Genomic DNA, 23,612 nt, shown 5'->3' on the forward strand with positions numbered 1-23,612 from the left:
CATGGACCTTTTAGCCAGATCCGAATGTCCCAAGGGTTGATTCTGAGGCAGGAGTGCTGTTTTGGGCATTTGCCATTCTATGAGTCTGCTGTGTGTCCTGCTTCCCCCGCAGGATCATTCTCTCCCCTTTAATTCTATTCTTCATTATTTGCTTACACTGGTCTTATTTGTGAAATCTCTTTGACACATACCCTATCTTTTTGATCGGTTGTGTATTTATACTTATCACTTTACCAAGTGCGCTGGCATTGGTACCTGCCTCCTTGGTAAGATTGATTTGAAATCCCCTGGCACATTTCTAGTTCCACCATTGGAGGTAAGTCCAAGTAAGCATGTGCCAACCTATATATCTCCTCCCTCTCTTATTCCCACTCCTATGTTTAACGTAGATCACTTTTCTGTTAATTTTAAACGCCTAAGAATGATTGTGCATTGATTACAGAGTTCAACCAGTGGTCTTATGTAGAACAAACAGAGCAACAACAACAGCAACTACAACAACAAAAACATTAAAAGGAATAAAATACTAAGTTGTTCCTCAACAGTCTAGACAAGGGCTGATCCTGTCATTGTCTCTCATAGTGTCCATTTCACTTAGCAACAACAACAACAACAACAACAACGAAAATACTAAAAGGAATAAAATAGTAAGTTGTTCCTCAACAGTCAAGACAAGGGCTGATCATGTCATTGTCTCTCATAGTGTCCATTTCACTTCAATGGGTATCATTTTAGATGCTCGTTTAGTTGCCATCGATCAGGGAGAACATATGATATTTGTCCCTTTTGGACTGGCTTATTTCACTCAGCATGATGTTTTCCAGCTTCCCCCATTTTGTTGTAAATGCCCGGATTTCATTGTTTTTTACTGCTGTATAGTGTTCCATAGAGTACATATCCCATAGTTTCTTTATCCAGTCATCCGTTGATGGACATTTAGGTTGATTCCATGTGTTAGCTATTGTGAATTGATCTGCAACAAATATCGAGGTGCAAATTGCTCTTTTTTTCTTCCCTTTAATTCCATTTGGGTAAATTCCAAGGAGTGGGATGGCTGGGTCCTGTGGTAGTGCTACATTCAGGTTTCTGAGGACTCTCCAAACTGTCTTCCATAGTGGCTTTACCAGTTTGCATCCCCACCAACAGTGGATTAGTGTCCCTTTTTCCCCACATCCTCGCCAGCATCTGTTGTTGGTTGATTTCTGTATGTAAGCCAATCTAACTGGGGTGAGGTGAAACCTCATTGTGGTTTTGATCTGCATTTCCCTGATGGCTAGAGATCCTGAGCATTTTTTCATGTGTCTGTTGGCCGTTTGGATTTCCTCTTTTGAAAAATATCTGTTAAGTTCCTTGGCCCATTTTTTTATTGGGTTGTTTTGATTCTGTGGTGTTTTTTGATCATTTTGTAGATTCTGGTTATTAACCCTTTATCTGTTGTGTAGTTTGCAAATATTTTTTCCCATTCTGTCGGTTGCCTCTTCACTTTCCTGACTGTTTCCTTTGCTGTAAAGAAACTCTTCAATTTGTGGTAATCCCATTTGTTTATTTTATCTCTGATTACCCGTGCCTCTGGGGTCTTCTCCAGGAATTCTTCGCCTGTTCCAATATCTTGAAGGGTTTCCCCTATGCTCTCGATTAGTTTGATGGTGTCGCGGTACATCTCTAGTTCTTTTATCCATGTTGAGTGGATTTTTGTATAAGGTGTAAGATAGAGGTCTTGCTTCATACTTCGACATGTGGACATCCAGTTTTCCTAGCACCATTTGTTGAAGAGGCTGTCCTTATTCCAGGGGTTGGTTTTAGGTCCTTTGTCGAATATGAGTTGGTTATAGATGTTTGGATTGATCTCCAGTGTTTCTATTCTGTTCCATTGGTCTATCCATCTGTTTTTGTGCCAGTACCAGGCTCTTTTGATTATAACTGCCCTGTAGTATGTCTTGAAGTCTGGAATTGTGATGCCTCCGGCCTTATTTTTATTGTAAAGGATTGCTTTAGCTATTCTCGGTCTCCTGTTTCTCCATATGAATTTCAGCATCGTTTTTTCTAGGTCTTTGAAGAATGACTTTGGTTTGATTGGTATTGCATTGAACTTGTAAATTGCTTTTGGGAGAATGGACATTTTGATGATACTGATTCTTCCAATCCATGAGCATGGCAGGTTTTTCCATTTTTTTTGTGTTGTCTTCTATTTCTTTCTTTAGTGTTTTGTAATTTTCATCATAGAGGTCTTTGACATCCTTGGTTAAATTTATTCCAAGGTACTTGATTGTTTTTGTGGATATTGTGAATGGGATTGATCTTAGAAGTTCTTCCTCGGCCCTGGTATTATCTGTGTATACGAAGGCTGTTGATTTCTGAGCGTTGGCTTTGTATCCTGCTACTTTTCCAAACTCTTCTATGAGTTCCAATAGTCTCTTATAGGAGTTTATCAGGTCCCCTATGTATAGTATCATGTCATCTGCAAATAAGGATAGTTTAACTTCCTCCTTTCCTATTTGTATCCCTTTAATTTCTTTTTCTTGCCTGATGGCCCTGGCTAACACTTCTAGGACTATATTGAATAGCAATGGTGAGAGTGTCTGGTGCCAGTTTTCAATGGAAATGCCTCCAACTTTTCCCCATTCAATATGATGCTGGCCACTGGTTTATCATATACTACCTTAATTGTGTTGAGGAATGTTCCTTGTAACTCCAGTTTGCTTAGGGTTTTCATCATGAAAGCGTGCTGTATTTTGTTGAATGCTTTCTCTGCATCTATTGAAATAATCATATGATTTTTGTTTCTCAATTTATTAATGTGATGTATTACATTGATTGACTTTCGAATAGTGAACCATCCTTGCATACCAGGGATAAATCCCACTTGGTCCGGGTGAATGATCTTTCTGATGTGCAGTTGGATTCGGTTTGCCAGAATTTTGTTGAGTATTTTTGCATCTGTGTTCATCAGGGAGATAGGTCTGTAGTTTTCTTTCTCTGTTGTGTCTTTTCCGGGCTTAGGAATTAAGGTGATACTGGCTTCGTAGAAAGAATTTGGGAGGGTTCCCTCCCTTTCAATTGTTTTGAATAATTTGAGAAGAACTGGGGTTAGTTGTTCTCTAAATGTCTGGTAAAATTCGGCAGTGAAGCCATCCAGTCCTGGGCTCTTCTTTTTTGGTAGTGGGTTTATTACTGATTCAATTTCTTCCATGGGTATGGGTCTATTTAGATTTTCTATGTCTTCATGACTCAGTTTAGGAAGGTTGTATGTGTCCAGGAATCTATCCATTTCTTCCAGGTTCCCTAATTTGTTAGCATACATCTCTTTGTAGTGGTTGCTAATGATTCTTTTTATTTCTTTTGTGTCTTTTGTTACATTCCCATTACTAGCTTTGATTTTACAGATTTGGGTCTTCTCTCTCCTTTTTTTGATTAGTTGGGCCAATGGTATGTCAATTTTATTTATTTTTTCAAAGAACCAGCTCCTGGTTTTGTTGATCTTTTGTATTTTTTTTGTTTCAATTCTGTTTGTTTATTCTCTGATCTTTAGTATTTCTTTCCTCCTGCTGGATTTGGGCTTGACTTGCTGCTGTTTTTCTAAATCCTTGAGGTGCATGGAGAGTTCATTTGTTTGGTTCCTTTCCAGCACCAATTGCTATAAACTTTGCTCTTAGCACTGCTTTTGCTGTGTCCCACAGGTTTTGATAGGTTGTGTTATCATTTTCATTTGTTTCTAGAAATCTTTTGATTTCTCTTTTAATTTCTTCGATGACCCACTGTTCATTTAGGATCATGTTGTCCATTCTCCATATATTTGCATATGGTGTAGAGATTCTTGGGTTGTTGATTTTGAGTTTCACTGCGCTGTGGTCTGAGAAGCTGCATGGTATAGTTTCAATTTTTTTGAATTTGTTGAGGCTCCCTTTATGGCCTAGCATATGGTCAATCCTAGAGAACATTCCATGTACTGGGGAGAAATACGTGAACTCTGTGGCTATGGGGTGGAAGGTTCTGAAGATATCTACTAGGTCTATTTGGTCTATAGCATCAATTAGCTCTGTTGTTTCCTTGTTGAATTTCTGTCTGGTTGATCTGTCTATTGGTGAGAGTGGGGTGTTGAAGTCCCCTGTTACTATTGTATTTGATTTTATATCTCCCTTTAAATCCTTTAGTAATTCTTTCAGGTAGCCAGGCACCCTGTAATTAGGTGCGTATACATTTATAATAGTAATGTCTTCCTGTTGGATAGATCCTTTAATCATTATATAGTGCCCTTCTCTGTCTCTTTTAATAGTTTTTATGTTAAAGTCTCTTTTGTCTGATATTAGGATGGCCACACCAGCTCTTTTTTGATTTCTGTTAGCTTGGAATATCTTTTTCCATCCTTATACTTTCAGTCTGCGTGCATCTTTGCTGATAAGGTGTGTCTCCTGAAGGCAGCATATAGATGGATTCTCTTTCTTGATCCAATCAGCTAGTCTATGTCTTTTGGTAGTAGAATTAAGACCATTCACATTCAGTGTGATTACTGTTAAGTACTGTCTTTTCCCATTCATGATTCCTGAAACGAGCAGTTTATGTATTTTGTACTTTGTAGGTTACTCTACATGCGATTTTTTTTGTAGTGAAGTTTGTATTTCTGTGTGCAGCACGTCTTTGAGCAAGTGTTGTAGGGTTGGATGTGTGGATACAAATTCTTTCAGTTTCTGTTTGTCTTGGAAGATCTTTATTTCCCATTCGTTCATAAATGATAGCTTTGCAGGGTATAGTATTCTAGGTTGGCATTGTTTGTCTTTTAGAACTTGAAATATATCATGCCATTGTCTCCTTGCCTGTAGTGTTTGCGATGAGAAGTCTGGGGTGAGTCGGATTAACTTACCCCTGAATGTGATTTGTCGTTTCTCTCTGGCACATTTTAGGATTTGTTCTTTGTGTGTCACTGAGCTCAGTGTTGCCACAATGTGTCTCGGTGAATTTCTCTTCTGGTCTGCCCTATACGGAGTCCTGGCTGGCTGTTGAATTTGGCTGTTGTTATCCAGCTGCCTTTGTTTGAAGTTTTCTGATAATATTTCATTGAAAACACCTTCCAATCCATTCTCTCTTTCCACCCCTTCAGGGACTCCTATTATCCAAACATTACACCTTTTGATTGAATCTTGTAGGTCTCTGACTGTATTTTTTAATTTTTTAATTTCTTCTTCCTGCTTTTGAACTGACTGTATTATTTCCGGAAGTTTGTCTTCAAATTCTGATATTCGGTCTTCTATTTCATCTGTTCGATTTCTGGGAGATTCCATGGTCTTTTTTATATGGTCAATTGAGTTTTTCATTTCCAGTATTTCATTCTGGCTTCTCTTTAGGATCTCTAATCCTTGGGCTTGTTTTTCATTCAGCTTTCGACACGGTTTCTCATATTTTTAAGTAATCTGATTATTAATTTTCTGAATTCTTTTTCTGGCATGGTTTCAAATTCTTCTTCTTCAGCCTCTATTATGGTTGGTTTAGTCTGCTCCATTGGCGAGTTTGTATGTTCTTCTGTATTCTTATTGTGGGTTTTTGTTTTGTTTTTTGGCATTCTATCTGGGTAGTTTTTCAGGTTGATTTCCCTCTGCTATAGACTGCTGTGAGTCTGTACCAATATCCAGTGTAAGCAGGCTGCTCTGCCTTCTAGAGTTTGTTTGTTTATTTTTTACTTATTTATTTATTTATTTTTAAATTTTATTTATTTATTTATTTGTAGCTTGCATGGGTTGGTGTCAGGGCTTTGAGGTGCCAATCTCCGCCCCTTAGGGGCCGGTTTCCTTGTTCCTATGTTTGCCCTTACGTGTCTGTGCCTGGGGTTCGTTGGTCTGCCACTCTCTCTCGCTGCACCTCCTGCGTGAGGAGTGTCAAGTAGCTCCAGACCACCTTTGGACTCCGCCCCTGCTGCTTCCCCCTTTGGAGCAGAGGCCAGCCTCCTTTAAGCCCGAATGTAAACAAACAGGATGGCTGCACTCTGCCCGCTGCAGCTCTGATTGTGGGTTGGGCGGTTCCTAAGGATCCTGGCGTTTTTGATTCCTCAGTTTGCCCCCTGGATCCTGCTCTCTTCCCATGTGCACTGTTCAGATTTTTTTTTTCCTGGTAACTTGAGTAGACTGGCGTCAGGGCTTTGAGCTGCCCTCCCTTGCTGCCTGCCCCGGCACAAGGTGTCGTGTTGCTCCACTCCACCTTTGGGCTCCGCCCCCGAAGGTTAGTGTGGCGGGGAAGCAGCTCTCCTTTAAGCTCGAATGTAAACAAACAAGATGGCTGCTTCCTGCCCGCTGCAGCTCCGATTTTGGGGAGAGATCCTGGATTGTTTAGTCCCTCAATTAGTCCCCTTGAATTGTGTACTCTTTCCGCAGGTGCTACTCACTCTGTTCCATTTTCTATTTCCTCCCTCACTCGGTCGTGCGTGTCTCAATGTCCGTCCCAGGGTGGGTTGGGGAAGGGCGGCGGCGGCTGGTGCAGTGGTGCCCTGTCTCACCTCGGTTTTCAGAGCTCCCCTTTCAGTGCTGGCGCGTGGCTTCTGCGGCTGGGCTCCTGACTCTCTTTTTAAGGTGACTGGAGAGAGAAAATCATGTCCGTACTGGTCCCCTTTATTTTTTTTTTCTCCTCTAGTTAGGCTGGTGTACTTTCCCCCATGGGGCTTCAAGCCTCGTTCCCTCTAGGCTCTTCTTGCTGCTTTTCCGTCAGTGTCTCCGGCTACTGCGGTTTTGCCTCACCTCCTTTTCCAGCACTGGTGCTCAGCAGCTGGGATCCCAAGCTGTGGGCGCCCGTGCCCTCCACGTTGGTCCACCGTGTCCCACTAATTCCAGAAGAGTTTCCTCTGCAGTTTTTTCCCCTAACTCTTCCTTGAGACTACAGTATTTCCACTTTTTAAAAACTATCTTTTCCTGGATTAGCAGTGAGCTCCCTCTCTATTCTGCCATCTTGGAGCCCTTATCCTGTAACTTTCGATATGTTCTATTGTTGTCTTTATGTTTGCTGAAGTTTTTGATTTCTCTTTTGATCTCTTCTATGACACACTCTTCATTAAGGAACATGTTGTTTGGTCTCCATGTTTTTACTTATATTCTAGAGATTCTTGAGTTGTTAATTTGCAGCTTCATTCCATGTGTTCAGAGAAGATGCATGGTATGTTTTTGATTATTTTTGAATTTGCTGAGACTTGATTTATGACCTAGCATATGGTCTATCCTAGAGAAAGTTGCATGTACTGATAAGAATAATGCATATTCTGCAAATGTAGGATGAAAAGTTTTGTAGATATCAGTTAGGTCCATTTGATCCACAGTGTGGATTAGTTCTGTTGTTTCTTTGTTGATTTTCTGTCTGGTTGATCTGTCCATTGGTGAAATTGGGGTGTTCCCATTACTATTGTATTGAATTCTGTTTCTCCTTTTAGATTCATTAACATTCTTTGTAAATAGCCAGTCACTCTGTAATTGGGTGCATTTATAATTTTTATAGTCACTTTTTTTTTTTAAAATTTAAATTTTATTTGTGTTTATTTTTCCCCTAAGGAGACCTTTTATTTAAGGAATAAAAACTTTTTAAAAAGTAATTTTATTAATTTTAAAGAAGCACCCAAGAGTGATACATCTTTTGTGAGCATTTAGACATAACTATAATACAACTCTTTGAGGACAGAGGTCCTGCATAGGAAGTTAATGCACAGTGACTCTTATTGTTATTTAACAATTAACCCTCTTATGTATGACATCAGTGGCCAGTGTTGCAGCTCACTAGGCTAATCCTCTGCCTGCACTGCCAGCACCCCGGGTTCTAGTCCTGGTTGGGGTGCCGGATTCTGTCCCAGTTGCTCCTCTTCCAGTCCAGCTCTCTGCTGTGGCCCAGGAAGGCAGTGGAGAATGGCCCAAGTGCTTGGACGCCTGTACCTACATGGGAGACCGGGAGGAAGCACCTGGCTCCTGGCTTCGGATTGGCACAGCGTGCTGGCCATAGCGGCCATTTGGGAAGTGAACCAACAGAACGAAGACCTTTCTCTCTGTCTCTCTCTCTCACTAATTCTGCCTGTCAAAAATATTTTTAAAAAAAGACATCAGTGATCACTCAAGGCTCTTGACATGAGCTGTCTAGGCAGTGGAAGACTTTTGAATCCACAAACTCAGTCACTATTTAGACAAGGCCATAAATAGAGTGGGAGTTCTCTACTCCCTTCAGAGAAAAGTACCTCCTTCTTCAATGACCACTTCTTTCTACTGGGGTCTCATCCACCATGATCCTTCATGTAGGATATTTTTTGCCACAGTGTCTTGGCTTTCTATGCCTGAAAGGCTCTCATGGGCTTTTCAGCCAGACTAGAATGCCTTAAGGGCTGATTCTGAGGTCAAAGTGCTACTTAAAATGATTGTCATTATATTAGTTGGCCATATGGACTGCTTCCCATGTTGGAGCATTCACTCCTTTTTAATTCTATCTGTTATTATTGCCAGACACTTAATCCTATCCATATGATCACTTTAACACTTAAGGGGATTTGTGGTCCCATGGCAAGTTTTTAAACTGTACCCTTAGAAATAAGTCCATAGGAATGTATGCAGAACTATACAGCTTTACAGGTACATACTTCATAGACTTCATAATTACAACTTTAGGAACATGGTGATTCTTCCCACCATGCCCATCCTCCCATCCATATTCCCATCCTTCTTCCTCCTGCTGTTATTCCCACTTGTATTTTTTACTGAGATCTATTTTATACACATATTTTTATTTTTTATTTTTTTTTGACAGGCAGAGTGGACAGAGAGAGAGAGAGAGAGACAGACAGAGAGAAAGGTCTTCCTTTTCCGTTGGTTCACCCTCCAATGGTTGCTGCAGCTGGCGCACTGCGCTGATCTGAAGCCAGAAGCCAGGTGCTTCTTCTGGTCCCCCATGCAGGTGCAGGGCCCAAGGACCTGGGCCATCCTCCACTGCACTCCTGGGCCACAGCAGAAAGCTGGACTGGAAGAGGAGCAACCGGGACAGAATCCGGCACCCCAACTGGGACTAGAACCTGGGGTGCTGGCGCCATGGGCAGAGGATTAGCCTATTGAGCTATAGCACCAGTCAGTACACATATTTTTAACTCTATATTGAGTAAAGAGTTCAACCAATAGTACTAAAAAAACTGTTCAACAGTCAAGCCATGCACTGTTCAACTTATTGATTCTCATAGTGTCAATTTTGCTTCTACAGATCGTATTTTAGGTGCTCTGTTAGTTATCACAAGTCATGGAGAACATATGGTATTTGTCTTTTTGGGACTGGCTTATTTCACTAAGTATGATGTTTTCCAGATTAATGCAGTTTGTTGTAAATGACCAGATTTCACTTTTTTTTATACCACTGAGTCATGGTCACATCTTCTTGATACATTGATTGCTTAATCATTACATGGTGCCCTTCTTCATCTCTTTTAAGAGTTTTTGTGTTAAAGTCTATTTTGTCTGATATTAGGATGGCTACACCTGCTCTTTTTTGGTTTCCATTAGCATGGAGTATCTTTTTCCATCCTTTCACTTTCAGTCTGTGTAACAGTTTTTACCTGCTATTTTTCCATAAATATTCCTATTGTTTTCTTTTGATTTCCTTTGTACTTTTACTGGGATATTTTCTTTTTTTATCTTTTATTTAATGAATATAAATTTCCAAAGTACAGCTTGTGGATTACAATGGCTTCCCCCCCATAACTTCCCTCCCACCCGCAACCATCCCCTTTCCTGCTCGCTCTCCCCTTCCATTCACATCAAGATTCATTTTCAATTCTCTTTATATACAGAAAATCAGTTTAGTATATATAAAGATTTCAACAGTTTGCCCTCACATAGCAACACAAAGTGAAAAAATACTGTTGGAGTACTAGTTATAGCATTAAATAACAGTGTACAGCACATTAATTACAGAGATCCTACATGATATTTTTTAAAAAAATTGATTAATTTTCTATGTAATTTCCAATTTAACACCAGTTTTTTTTTCCATTTTCAATTATCTTTATATACAGAAGATCGATTCAGTATATACTAAGTAAAGATTTCATCAGTTTGCACCCACACATAAACACAAAGTGTAAAAATACTGTTTCAGTACTAGCTATATCATTACTTCACATTGGGCAACCCATTAAGGACAGATCCCACATGAGACGTAAGTACACAGTGACTCTTGATGTTGATTTAACAATTTAACACTCTTGTTTATGGCGTCAGTAATCTCCCTAGGCTCTAGTCATGAGTTGCCAAGGCTATGGAAGCCTTTAGGGTTCGCCGACTTTGATCTTGTTCTGACAGGGTCATAGTCAAAGTGGAAGTTCTCTCCTCCCTTCAGAGAAAGGTACCTCCTTCTTTGATGGCCCCGTTCTTTCCACTGGGATCACACTCGCTGAGATCCTTCATTTAGGTCATCTTTTTTTTTTTCCCAGAGTGTCTTGGCTTTCCATGCATAAAATACTCTCATGGGCTCTTCAGCCAGATCCAAATGCCTTAAGGGCCGATTCTGAGGCCAGAGTGCTATTTAGGACATCTGCCATTCTATGAGTCTGCTGTGTCTTACTGGGAGATTTTCTGATTTTTACATTATTTCATAGTGATGAACATGCTTCTATGTTTCTGTGTGTAGCATATTCTTAATATGTTTTGTAAGGCTGAACAAGTGGTGACAAATTCTTTAAATTTCTGTTTGTCATGAAAAGTATTTCACCTTCATTCATAATGAGAGCTTTGCAGCTTGTAGTGTTCTGGGTTGACAGTTTTTTTTTTTCTTGAGACTTGGACTATGTCTCTCCATTCTGTCCTAACCCTATAGAGTTTCTGATGAGAAGTCATCTGGGAGTCTAATTGGAGAACCCCTGAAAGTAATCCTGTGTTTCTCTGTGCACATTTTAGAATCTTTTCTTTATGTTTTATTTTGGAAAAATTTCACTACACTGTGTCCCTCTCTTAACATATTTGTGTTTAAATGATTTTCTCTAATAGGGTGCCTTGATTCCTTTTTTATCATTTTTGTTAGTTCTATAATATATCTTTTTTTCTGTTTACCGTGAGACTTACAAAAAAAGTTTTTTGGTTATAATTAGCTACTTTGAAATGAGAGTAACATGACACTGATTATAAATATAGGAAAATAAGCAAAAATGAATGAGATAAGAAATACAAATAAAGAATTTTACGCTTACCCTTCTTTTCTCCCCACATTTTGAATTTCTTTATTCTATTTTATGTCTTTCTATACTGCCTGTCTCTGAACATAGTAATTATAGTTATTGTTTTGGTTGTTTTTCTTTTTAGTCTACATAATGAAGATGTGAATGGCTTACATACCATATTTACTATATTAGAGCATTTTCAAATTCTTTGTACAATTACCCTTATTAGTGAGTTTTTTTCCATTTTGGTATTTTCTTCTAATTCATTAGCATCTCTTTAATTCAATTTGTGGAATTCTCTTTAGCCTTTCTTGCAATACAAGTCTGGTAGTGATAGATTGTCTTTAGTGTTTATCTTCAAATGTCAAAAGGATAGCTTTATTACATACACTGTTCATGGCTGGTAGTTTTTGTTTTATTTTTTTGTTTTCTTTCAGTGCTGTGGAAATCTTACCACATTCCCTTCTGGGTTATAAAGTTTCTGTTGAGAAGTTTGCTTTCATGAAAATTTGGATCCCTTTATGTGTTGTTTCTTTTCTCTTGTAGCTTTGAGAATTTTGTCTTTATCTTTTACTTTGGAGAATTTGATCGTCAGATGTCTTGGTATACTTGGTTGAGTGGAATGTGGCTGGTGATCTCTGTCCTTATGCCTGGATAGTTGTATTTTTTTCTTGGTTTGGGAGTTTTTCTGTTTTTAAGTCTTGAATATCCTTTATACCCTTTTGGCCTTTTCAAGTTCCTTTGAATGACTGTAATTGCATATTTGCTCTTTTCATGCTGTCCCAAAGTTCCCATCTGGTTTCTTTATTCCTCTTGATTATTTTCTCCTCTTATTCTATATTTTCTAGTAACACGTCTTCAGGCTTACTGATGCTTCTTCTCTTTGATCTGTTCTCTATTGATGCCTTCTTTTGTATTTTTCATTTCATTTACTGTACTTTTCAATGGAACAATTTTCTGTTTGATGTTTAAAAGTTACTTCCATCTTTCTGTCAAGTCTCTGTGTTAGAGTATTAAATTGCTTCTCTTTGTTCTGCTGAAGTTCTATGAATCTCTTTAAAATGTCTGTTTTTAAAATTCTTCACTTGAACAATTTTTTACAGGCTGAGTTAGACAGTGAGAGAGAGAGAGAGAGAGAGAGAGAGAGAGAGAGAGAGGTCTTCCTTTTCTGCTGGTTCACCCCCCAAATGGCCGCTACGGCCAGTGCACTTCGCTAATCCAAAGCCAGGAGCCAGGTGCTTCCTCCTGGTCTCCCATGTGGGTACAGGGCCCAAGCACTTGGGCCATCCTCCACTGCCTTCCCAGGCCACAGCAGAGACCTGGATTGGAAAAGGAGCAACCGGGACAGAATGCAGCGCCCTGAACGGGACTAGAACCTGGGGTGCTGGCGCTGCTGGCGGAGGATTAGCCTAGTAAGCTGTGGCGCTGGCCACTTGAACATTTGTATTATCAAATCCAAGGTGATTGATTTCTGCTATCTTATTTTGTTTGTTAGGTGAGGTTCCTGAGAGTTCTTTTTTTTTAATCTTTTATTTAATAAATATAAATTTCCAAAGTACAACTTCTGGATTATAGCGGCATTTTCCCCCCATAACCTCTCTCCCACCCACAACTATCCCATCTCCTGCTCCCTTTCGCATCCCATTCACACCAAGATTAATTTTCTTTTTTTGAAATTTTTTTACGTTTATTTTATTTTTTGGCAGGCAGAGTTAGACAGTGAGAGAGAGACAGACAGAGACAGAGAGAGAGAGTTATAGACAATGAGAGAGAGACAGAGAGAAAGGTCTTCCTTCCGTTGGTTCACTCTCTAATGGCTGCCATGGCTGGCGCTGTGCGCCGATACGAAGCCAGGAGCCAGGTGCTTCCTCCCTGACTCCCATGCAGGTGCAGGAACCCAAACACTTGGGCCATCCTCCACTGCCCTCCCGGGCCACAGAAGAGAGCTGGACTGGAAGAGGAGCAACCGGGACTAGTACCAGGCGCCCCAACTGGGACTAGAACCCCGGGGTGCCAGTGCCACCAGTGGAGGATTAGCCAAGTGAGCCATGGTGCCGGCCCAAGATTCATTTTAAATTATCTTTATATACAGAAGATTAATTTAGTATATACTAAGTAAAGATTTCAACAGTTTGCACTCACACAAAAACACAAAGTATAAAGTACTATTTGAGTACTAGTTATACTGTTAATTCACATAGTACAACACATTAAGGACAGAGATCCTACATGTGTGGTAAGTGCACAGTGATTCCTGTTGTTGGCTCAACAATTGACACTCTTATTTATGGCACCTGAGAGTTCTTGATGTATGTTTGTTTGACATCATGTCTGTGTTGGAGGACTAGTTATTTTTCCCAAGTTTCCTTGATATGGCTTGCTTTGTGGCTGTCTTTTCAGATATTATGAGCAGTACAATCATTTTTTCTGAACCTGTGGATACTTCTATCACTTTAGCATTAGATGGCAAACTAAGTTGAAGTTTGCTACATGTCTGCTGCCAGTTTGCCATCAGTCATGACTGCCTCAGTGATACCCTGAACTCAGATTTGTTCCAAATATGCATTTGGTGTTCTGCTCAGAATGAACCAATGGGGCCTTAAAGAAGAGCTATTCCATCCTTACAAGTCCAGACGTCCAGTCCTGTGGCCACCAATGCTGCCACAATGGCGGATTACCACTCTTCTGGCCATCAGTGATGCCACAATGGCAGATTATACCCAGAGACCACAGCACACCCAGGTCAGTGCAGCATAGGGATTAAGAATGAATTCCACAATGGTATGGCCTATATGCATCCAAGATGGACTTACAGCCTATGGCTGCTGCAACGGTCAAAAGTAATAGTAGCTGGAACAGTCATTCCAATACATTGGACCCACATGGCTCTGGTTTGCACTGGGCTGGTTCCAGAGGTTCTACCCATGGTATTTACCTGAGACAGAGACCATTAGGATTATTCTGTTGTTGGGCTTTACACTGAATCTTAAGACTCAGTCATATGGTCACTTACTGTCTGGCCAAAAGTGCGAGAATGGTGATAAAGAAAGCTTCTTGGCCACCCAGGCAGCACTAAGGCAGGTCATTCCTAGGCTTCACAGTCACCACGTTCTGTGCAATCTTAAGGGTGCACACCAGGCCCACATGACACTATTAGTGATACATGCCAAGACAAGGAGATACATTCCAAGAAAATGTTTTTCCACTAGGGCACAGGTCTCTCTCTGCGTAATTCTGGGGCAAGTATAGAGACTTTGCAGGCATTGGCTTGGGAATAGAGGCCTTTGAATTTTATCAGATACTGGGTCTCAAATTAGTGACCCAGCTCTGAGCTGCAAGGCAAGGTCCTTGTTCCTTTTTCTTCCCTATTTCCTAGTGACCAGAGTGTTGCTTCTCTGTCAGAGATCAAGGAAGGAGAGACATAGGCAGTTCCTTAACTGCTTGACTAGGGAGGGTCCAAAAACTCAGTCTCAGGTACAAGCCTGGGGTCAGGGGCTGTAGGCCCTATTGAGCACTGGTTCTTGTTATGGTGGGCCTGGTACTAGATTTCAGGCCTAAGATCTTGACTTAATTCACTCTCCAATGCATGATACAAAGCATCCTCCCTGCTGTGCTAATTGGTGCTGGGGTAGGAGTGATACAGGAAACTCTTTCCTTCCCACTCTCTTCATTGCATCTTTCCTTATTATACTAAAACTAGGTTCTGTGTTCTCTTACTTCTGTAGTTCCTGTGAAAACAGCTTGGTGTGTTCATAGCTGTTAAAATTGCAATCTCTGTGGAGAGATGTTCACCTGAGCTCTGACCTCTTGCTCTTCCACCCCATTAACCATTTTAAAATGCACAATTCAGTGGCATTAATTTTATACATTAACCTTATACATTCATCACAGTCATCAACACTATCCAGTTCTGTGTCATTTTACTCAATCAAAAAAGAATCCCCATACCTGTTAAGCACTTGCTTCCCCTTCTTCTTCCTACCAGCCTCTAGCAAACACTAGTCTGTTTTCTATTTATGTGGATTTACCTATTCTGGATTTTTCTCATAAATTGAATCATATGATATGTGACCTTTTATGCTAGCTTCTTTCAGAAGTTTATCCATGTTGTACTTGCTCAGGACTTCACTCCTTTTTGTGACTTAATAATATCCCAATTGTATGCATATACTACATTTTGTTTATTAATTCATAGGCATCTGAGTTGTTTACACATTTTGACTGTTGTAAATAATGTTACTGTGGATATCTGTGCACAATTAGTTGTTTTGATACATATTTTTGTTTCCTTTGGATACACCTAGGGGTACAACTGAGTGGTCAATGCTATCTGTGCCAGTACTGTATGAGGGTTCTAGCTTTTCAACATCTTCATTGACACTGGTTATTTTCCATTTCTTTAATTGTAGTCATCCAGGTATATGTGAAGTAGTATATCATTGTGATTCTGATTTGATTTTCTTAAGTAACTAATAACCTTGGGCATGTTTCAGATCCATAAGTTCCTGAGCAGAGATTATAAGAACTTAGAGGACAGGAGTTGAGTCTATTAATAGATAGCAGGTGACGTTAATGAGTCTGTAGGAAAAGCTATTATCATTTTAATCCATACATACAAAAAGAATGTCATGATTTTACTTTGACACAAAATGCTTCAGTAGAAAATTTTGAGTGATTATATTGTCATTTTTTACTTTTTTATGTTTAAAAACTTTACACATATTTATGGGGTACAGTGTGATAATTTGATACATATTTCATTGTATGATACTAAAATAAGATTAGTTGATGTTTCCATGTTCTTAAACGTTTTAAATTTTTTGATTATATTTATGGGGTATAGTATAGTATTTTCAATAAATGTGTACAAAATATACTGATAAAATCAAATGGTAGAGTTAGAAACGTCCCAGGGGATTCCAATTCAATCCCATCAAGGTGGCATGTACCAATGCCATCTCACTAGTCCAAGTGATCAATTTCAGTTCACAATTGATCACACTGATAGGTCTAAGAGTCAAAGGGATCACACAAACAAGACTAGTGTCTGCTAATACTAACTGATAGAATTAAAAAGAGAGAACAATTCAACATGGGAAGTGGGATACACAGCAGACTCATAGAATGGCAGATGTCCTAAACAGCACTCTGGCCACAGAATCAGCCCTTAAGGCATTTGGTTCTGGCTGAAAAGCCCATGAGAGTATTTTAGGCATGGAAAGCCAAGACACTCTGGCAAAAAACAAAACAAAACAAAACAAAAAAACAAAACAACAACAAGAAACAAACAAAAAAACCCAAAAAACCAACAACAACCAACCAAACAAACAAAAAAAAAAACGTAAATGAAAGATCTCTGTGAGTGAGATCCCAGTGGAAAGAAGGGGCCATCAAAGAAGGAGGTACCTTTCTCTGAAGGGAGGAGAGAACTTCCACTTTGACTATGACCTTGTCTAAATAAGATCAAAGTCGGCGGACTCAAAAGGCTTCCATAGCCTTGGCAACTCATGACTAGAGCCTGGGGTGATTACTGATGCCATAAAAAGAGTGTCAATTGTTAAATCAACAACAGGAGTCACTGTGCACTTACTCCTCATGTAGGATCTCTGTCCTTAATGTGTTGTCCAATGTGAATTAATGCTATAACTAGTACTCAAACAGTACTTTACACTTTGTGTTTCTGTGTGGGTGCAAACTGTTGAAATCTTTACTTAATGTATACTAAATCGATCTTTTGTATATAAAGGTAATTGAAAATGAATCTTGATGTGAATGGGATAGGAGAGGGAGCGGGAGATGGGAGGGTTGCAGGTAGGAGAGAAGTTATTGGGGGAAAAAAGCCACTGTAATCCAAAAGCTGTACTTTGGAAATTTATATTTATTAAATAAAAACTAAAAAATTAAAAAAAAATCAGAGTAATTAACATTTCCTTCTCCTTATCATCACTTTATGTTTGGTGACTTCCAGCTCCTCTGTTCTCTTTATTCATGACATATGTAATAGGTAATTTTGAACTGTAGTCACCCTGCTATGCTGTAGAGCACCAGAACTTATTACTTCTACCTGTAGTTTATGTAGTTAATTCGTGTTCCAGATGAAACATTTGGAACCTGAGCAAAACAGCAAACTTTTATAGTAATATATTAATGCATAGAGGAAAAACTCAAGTAATAAAAATTCATTCTAAAATATACATTGCTTGGTATGTTGCATTTGTGCACAATCATAATATAATGTAGAACCTAAATTAAATGCCTATGCTTAAGTGTAAGTTAAACAAGTCCTGACTATCAAATTAACATAAAAATTATAAAGCAAAGCACAGATATTTCAAGTCAGTTAATGACTTAGCATGAACTAAATGAGGTTTCATTTTACTTATTTTAAAATTAACAATATAATGATATTTGCAATTCAGAAATTGTTTCTCTGATATTATTGTAGTTAGCAGTTTATATAAACACAATTTTCAGTTATATAGTGTTGTAATTCCTTTAGATTTTAAGGATGACAAAATTTGGTTTCACTGGTCTTTATTTAAAACTTCTTCAATTTTACAATAAAAAGGAGTGTAGTTGATTCATTCAGTTGAATACTGAATATTCTGAGTATAGATATTAATGGGCATATGTAAATATGTTTACAAAAGCTATAAATACATTTCATTGGTTTTAAAAAACCCAATGGAGAAAGTTTTTGTTAATGCAACTGTCCTGGATTTTACAAATGGCTTTCTAAAACATAACAAGTTAAAATCTCGGGACAGATTTATGAAGAATGCTGTATGAACACATTAATTTTATATATAATGACTATTTTTTTTCTGGAAAGCACCGAGAACATTGATTAAATTCTTTGAGGGTCTCATGCACATTGTGATGAGGGCACAGAAACAGAATTCAAATGTTAAAGAACACTTATGCTGGGTGGTTGCAAAAGATTTTTTTGAATGGAAATTGGGAAATAAACAAGCAGTTAAATAAAATCATGTGAATGCATGTATTATTTTTTCCTGAAATTTTATTTATTTGAAGTAGTGACAGAGAGACTCTCTCTCTCTCTCTCTCTCTCTCTCTCACACACACACACACACACACAGAGAGAGAGAGAGAGAGAGAGAGAGAGAGATTCTCTCTGTTCATTTACTCTGTAAATGTGGGCACCAGCTGCGGTTGGGCTAGGCTAAAGTCAGAACTCAATATGGGTCTTCCATGTGGGTGGCAGGGACCCAAATACCTTATCCATCATTATCTGTGGGCTCCCAGGGTGTGCATTAACAGGAAGCTGAATCAGATTTGGACTAAGAACTGGAGCCCAGGCACTCTGATATGGGATGCAGGGCTACCAAGCAACATCTTCACTGCTGTATCACAACACCTGCCCCAAGCACATATATTCTATTTTTTTTAAAGATTTATTTATTTATTTATTTGAAAGAGTTACACACAGAGAGGAGGAGAGGCAGGGAGAGAGAGGGAGAGGCAGATAAAGGGAGAGAGAGGGAGAGAGAGGGAGAGAGAGATGGTGTCTCCAATCCGCTGGTTCTCTCCCCAGTTGGCTGCCATGGCTGAGCTGATCTGAAGCCAGGAGCCAGAAGCTTCTTCCTTGTCTCCCACGCGAGTGCAGGGGCCCAAGGACTTGGGCCATCTTCCACTGCTTTCCCTGGCCATAGCAGAGAGCTAGATCGGAAATGGAGTAGCTGGGACTCGAACTGGTGCCCACATGGGATGCTGGCACTGCAGGTGGTGGCTTTGCCGCTACGCCACAGCACCGACCCCAAGCACATATATTCTGAAGGTAATGATCCCAAATTTTAGAATGCATGTGAATTACTTTATAATGCTGATAAAAATAAATGAAGTATTGAAATACAATCACAATCACTAGTGTCCCATGTGAATCCTTGTAGAGCAAGAAACTCCAAATGGAATCCAGTAACTTAATGTTTCACTATACAAATTTGATTCCTGAGCTAGCAGCACCAGCTTCATCTGGGCATTTTTCAGAAATAATAGCGGGCCAGCGCTGTAGTGCAGTGGGTAAAGCTGCCGCCTGCAGTGCTGGCATCTCATATGGGTGCCAGTTCGGGTCTCAGCTGCTCCACCTGCGATCCAGCTCTCTACTGTGGCCTGTGAAAGTGGTGGAAGATGGCCTGGGTCCTTGGAACCCTGCACCTACCTGGGAGACCCAGAGCAAGCTCCTGGCTCCTGATCGGCAGAGCTCCAGCCTTTGCGGCCGTTTGGGGAGTGAACCATCAGATGGAAGACACCTCTCTCTCTCTCTCTGCCTCTCTGTGAATCTGCCTTTCAAGTAAGTAAATAAATAAATCTTTAAAAAAGGAAATAATAGGATCCTCCAGCTCCCTTTTAATGCACCTGGGTAAGGAGCTGTAGATGCTTCAGCCCCTGACACCCATGTGGGAGACTTGGGTGGAATTCCAAACTCCTGGCTTCATCCTGGCTGAGCCTCAGTCATTGCAACCTTTTGGAGAGTGAACCAGCAGATGGAAGGTTTCTTTCTTGCTCTATCTCTCCCCCTCTCTCTGTAACTCTGCCTTTCTAAATAAATCTTTTTTTAAAAAAAGCTTTTATGAACAGTTTCCTAGGTTGCAGATATGTGACTTTTGTAGAATCTTTTTTGAAAAAGATAGAGAGAGAGAGAGAAAGAGAGAGAGAGAGAGAATGAATGAATGAATGAGAATGAATTCTATCTGCTGGTTTACTCTTCAGATGGCCATAAGGGCTGCAGCTAGACTGATCTGAAGCCAGAAGCCAGAAGCCAAAAGCTGGAAGCCAGGAGCCAGGAGCCAGGAGCTGCTTCTGGGTCTCCCACATGGGTACAGGGGCCCAAGGACTTGAGCCATCTTCTGCTGCTTTTCCAAGCCGTAGCAGAGAACTGGATCAGAAGTGAAGCAGCCATGACTCGAACCAACATCTACTTGGGATGCTAGCACTGCAGCTGGTGGCTTTACCCACTATGCCACAGCGCCAACCCCCATTATTCTTTATTTCTAACAAGCTCCCAAATAATGCTGATACTGCTGCTCAAGAACCACATTTGTGTAGTGAGACACTAAGTGGATTCCATTTAGAGTTCCTTGTGATACATGGATTCATAATGGACACTGATGGCTGTGATCATATTTTAATACTTTATTCAAAATTACCTTTGGAAGCCCTTATGATGAATGTTGGCTTTATATTTCAAACTCAGAATCAGGAAAGGAGCATAGTCTGTCCCTGTTGTATATTTGTATAATTTCCCAGAGCAGAGGCTGGTTTTGGTTGTAAAGTGTTGGCAGATTGGAAACCACCACCACCCTTAGGCTGTGACATTTTGAAATTGAGCTCAGTGGGAATAGTATATCATGGTAGTCTGAAATGTTTCACAGTATATAACCTCCTTTCTCTGATGCCACCAATAATCTTTATCTAAACTGCATTCAGTGTGACAGTAGCAAGGACTAGAAACATGAATTCTTTTTTAATTTTAATGTTATTTATTTGAAAGGCAGAAGTAGAGAGGGAGGGAGGGAAGATGGGAGGAAGGGAGAGAGACCAATGTCTTCCATCCACTGGTTCATTCCCCAAATGGCCACAACTGGGTCAGACCAAAGTCTGGAGCCAGGAGCTTCTTCTGGGTCACTCATGTGGGTGCAGGGGCCCAAGCATTTGGGCCATCTTCTGCTGCTTTCCCAGGAGCATTAGCAGGGAACTGGATTGGAAGTGGAGCAGCTAGGACTCAAAATGGTGCCCATACCGGTACCTATATAGGATGCCAGCATTGCAGTGGTTTTACCCGCTATGCCACAACACTGGCCTTGAAATGTGAATTCTTAAAATATATCCAAGTCTCCTAGGGAATTCATTAAAGAGGCAGATTCTCAGGATGCATTTCTGGAGATTCATATTGAGCTAGCCTGTGGTTTGGCCTGGGATCTGTAACAGGTTGCCCAGGTGCTTTAGGCCCAGGTGGTCAAGAGAGCATACTTCTGAGAAACACTGAATTAGATCTTTATAATTAAAGAGAAATATCCAATATACAAGTTGGTCATTCAGCCTTCTCTACTTGGGCAGCAGAAATTAACTTTCAGGGGCCAACATTGTGGTGTAACAGGTTAAACCACTGTCTGCGATGTAGACATCCCCTGTAGGCACTAGTTTTCCTGGTTGTTCCATTTCTGGTCCAGTTCTCTGCTGTTGTGCCTTGGAAAGCATTAGAAGTTGACTCAAATGCTTGGGCTCCTGCTACTGGAATGAGAGACCTGGATGAAATTCCTGGCTCCTGGCTTTAGTCTGATGCAGCCTTGGCTGTTGCAGCCGTTTTGGGAGGAAACTAGTGAATGGAAGATTTCTCTATCCTTATTTCTGTTGTTCTTCCTTTCAAATAAATAAATGAGCTTTAAAAATAGAAAGAAACTGAGTTAGATAACTTTGTTAGATCCCAAATCTTTTGAGATTAACTGGCATTGTATTTATAGACTTTTATATTGTTGGAAAATGTTATCTCATTCTTTTAATACAACTAATCATTTTTTTCTTATTACTCTGGCTATGGACTCCATCAAATCCAGTCCATTGTGCACAAAATCTTTGCTTTTTAAAATTTAATTTATTTATTTTCATTTGATTTGAAAGAGAGGCAGACAGAGAAACCTCTTATCTTCTGGCTTACTCCATATATACCTGTACAGCCAGGTTTCAAGCTGAAGCCAGGCGCCTGGAACTCCATCTGGATCTCCCAAGTGGGTTCTAGGGGCCCAAGTACTTGGGTCATCTCCTGTTGATTTCCCAGGCGCATTAGCAGAGAGATGGATTGGCAGTGGAACAGCTTGGACTTGAACTGGTGCTTATATGGGATGCTGGTATTGTAGGTGGCAGCTTAACCTACTGCAGCACAGTGCGGACACCTCAAGCAGTATCTTAACCACTGCACCAAATATCCAGCTCTTTTTCCCTTTTAGTTTTCTGAGGTGTATTTTTGTAGTACTGAGGGAAAAAAGTTAAAAAAAAAATAAACAAAGTCAGCTTCAGGCTGGGAGTAATGGAATAACTTGTGTCCTAGATGATCAGATCAGAAGTGTGTATCAGTTACCACTTTGTGAATATGAGGATGTTAAATGTTCTTCATCTGCCAATTAAGTCCAGTAAACCCAGCTATGTAGTGAGTGCTTGTATCCCTGCAAAATTTATATGGTGAAATTTTAGCTTGCAATGTGATGATATGGGGGGAGTGAATTTGTAAGATGCCTAGGATTAGATGAAGTCATGAAGGTGAGGCCTGCATTATGAAATTAATACCCTCAGAAAAATGAATCCAAATACTTCTATTCCCTTTCCATCATATGAGGACATGGCCAAGAAGGCAGCTGTCTGCAAGGAAGCCCTGTCCAGGAGCCAATATGCTGGTACATTGATCTTAGACTTCCCGGCCTCCAGCATGTCAAGAAATGACTATGGTTGAAGCCACTCACTCAGTCTATGGCATTATGTTAAAGCTTTTTGAACTAAGATAAATATGTTTTATAGGAGCAAATGTGTGTTGTTTAGAAAGCAGCTGTCATGATATCTGGCAAATACTGCATGTTTAAAGATTTTTAAAATTTATTTGAAACTGAGAGTTACGGAGACAGATAGAGACAGAGACAGAGATACAGAGATGTTTCATCTGTTGGTTCTCACCCAAAATGTCCACAACATCCAGGACTGGGCCATGCTGAAGCCAGCAGCCTGGGTCTCCAACATGGGTGGCAGGGGCCCAAGCACTTAGGCCATCCTCTTCTGTTTTTACACGCCATTAAATAGAACTGGATCAGAAGTAGAGTAGCTGGGACATGAACTGGTGCCTATATGGGATCCTGGCATTGCAGGTGGTGGCTTTACCTGCTGTACCACAGTGCCTGTGCCCTGTATATTTAATGAGTGGCAGTTATGATTTTTATCCAAACAATACTGCTTTCATATATGGGATTTTTTTAAATCAATGATTTGGAGGTAGTTTTAGATGATGTTATGAGGATGGGTCCCCCTGTTGGGGTTAGTGTGCATATAAGAGAAGGTAGATTTCCTCTCCTCACCACTTCATTCCTGCACTTTGTCGCCCTCCTCCTTTCATCCTCTTTCCACTTCACCTTGTCCTCCCTCTCTCCTCCTCCCCTCCATGTGAGGACAGTGAGAAGGCAACTGTCTGCAAGTCAGGAAACGCACCATCATCAGGAACTGAATTTGGACTTTCCATTATCCAGAACTGTGAGAAATAAATATCTGTTGTTTAAACTGAACAGTCTTTGATATTCTGTTATGGAAGCCTGAGAAAACTCATTCAAAGGTCTTCTCTCTCAACTCTAAAGCACGCTGTCTGAGGGCACAGATGCTATCGACCACATCTACTGAGTCAATTAATCTGGTACACATTTTAAATAAAACTTAAATCCATCCAACTGGACGGTTCAAGTTTCCCAATGCA

General features: G+C 40.1%; 1 long non-coding RNA gene across 2 annotated transcripts in view; it reads left to right on the forward strand.

Annotated features, from left to right (window-relative positions):
• LOC133753557 (uncharacterized) overlaps positions 1-23,612 on the forward strand; it is a 207,655-nt gene that overhangs the window by 98,440 nt on the left and 85,603 nt on the right. The window lies entirely within an intron of this gene.

This window comes from Lepus europaeus, chromosome X (assembly GCF_033115175.1).
Source record: "Lepus europaeus isolate LE1 chromosome X, mLepTim1.pri, whole genome shotgun sequence".
NCBI lineage: Eukaryota > Metazoa > Chordata > Mammalia > Lagomorpha > Leporidae > Lepus > Lepus europaeus.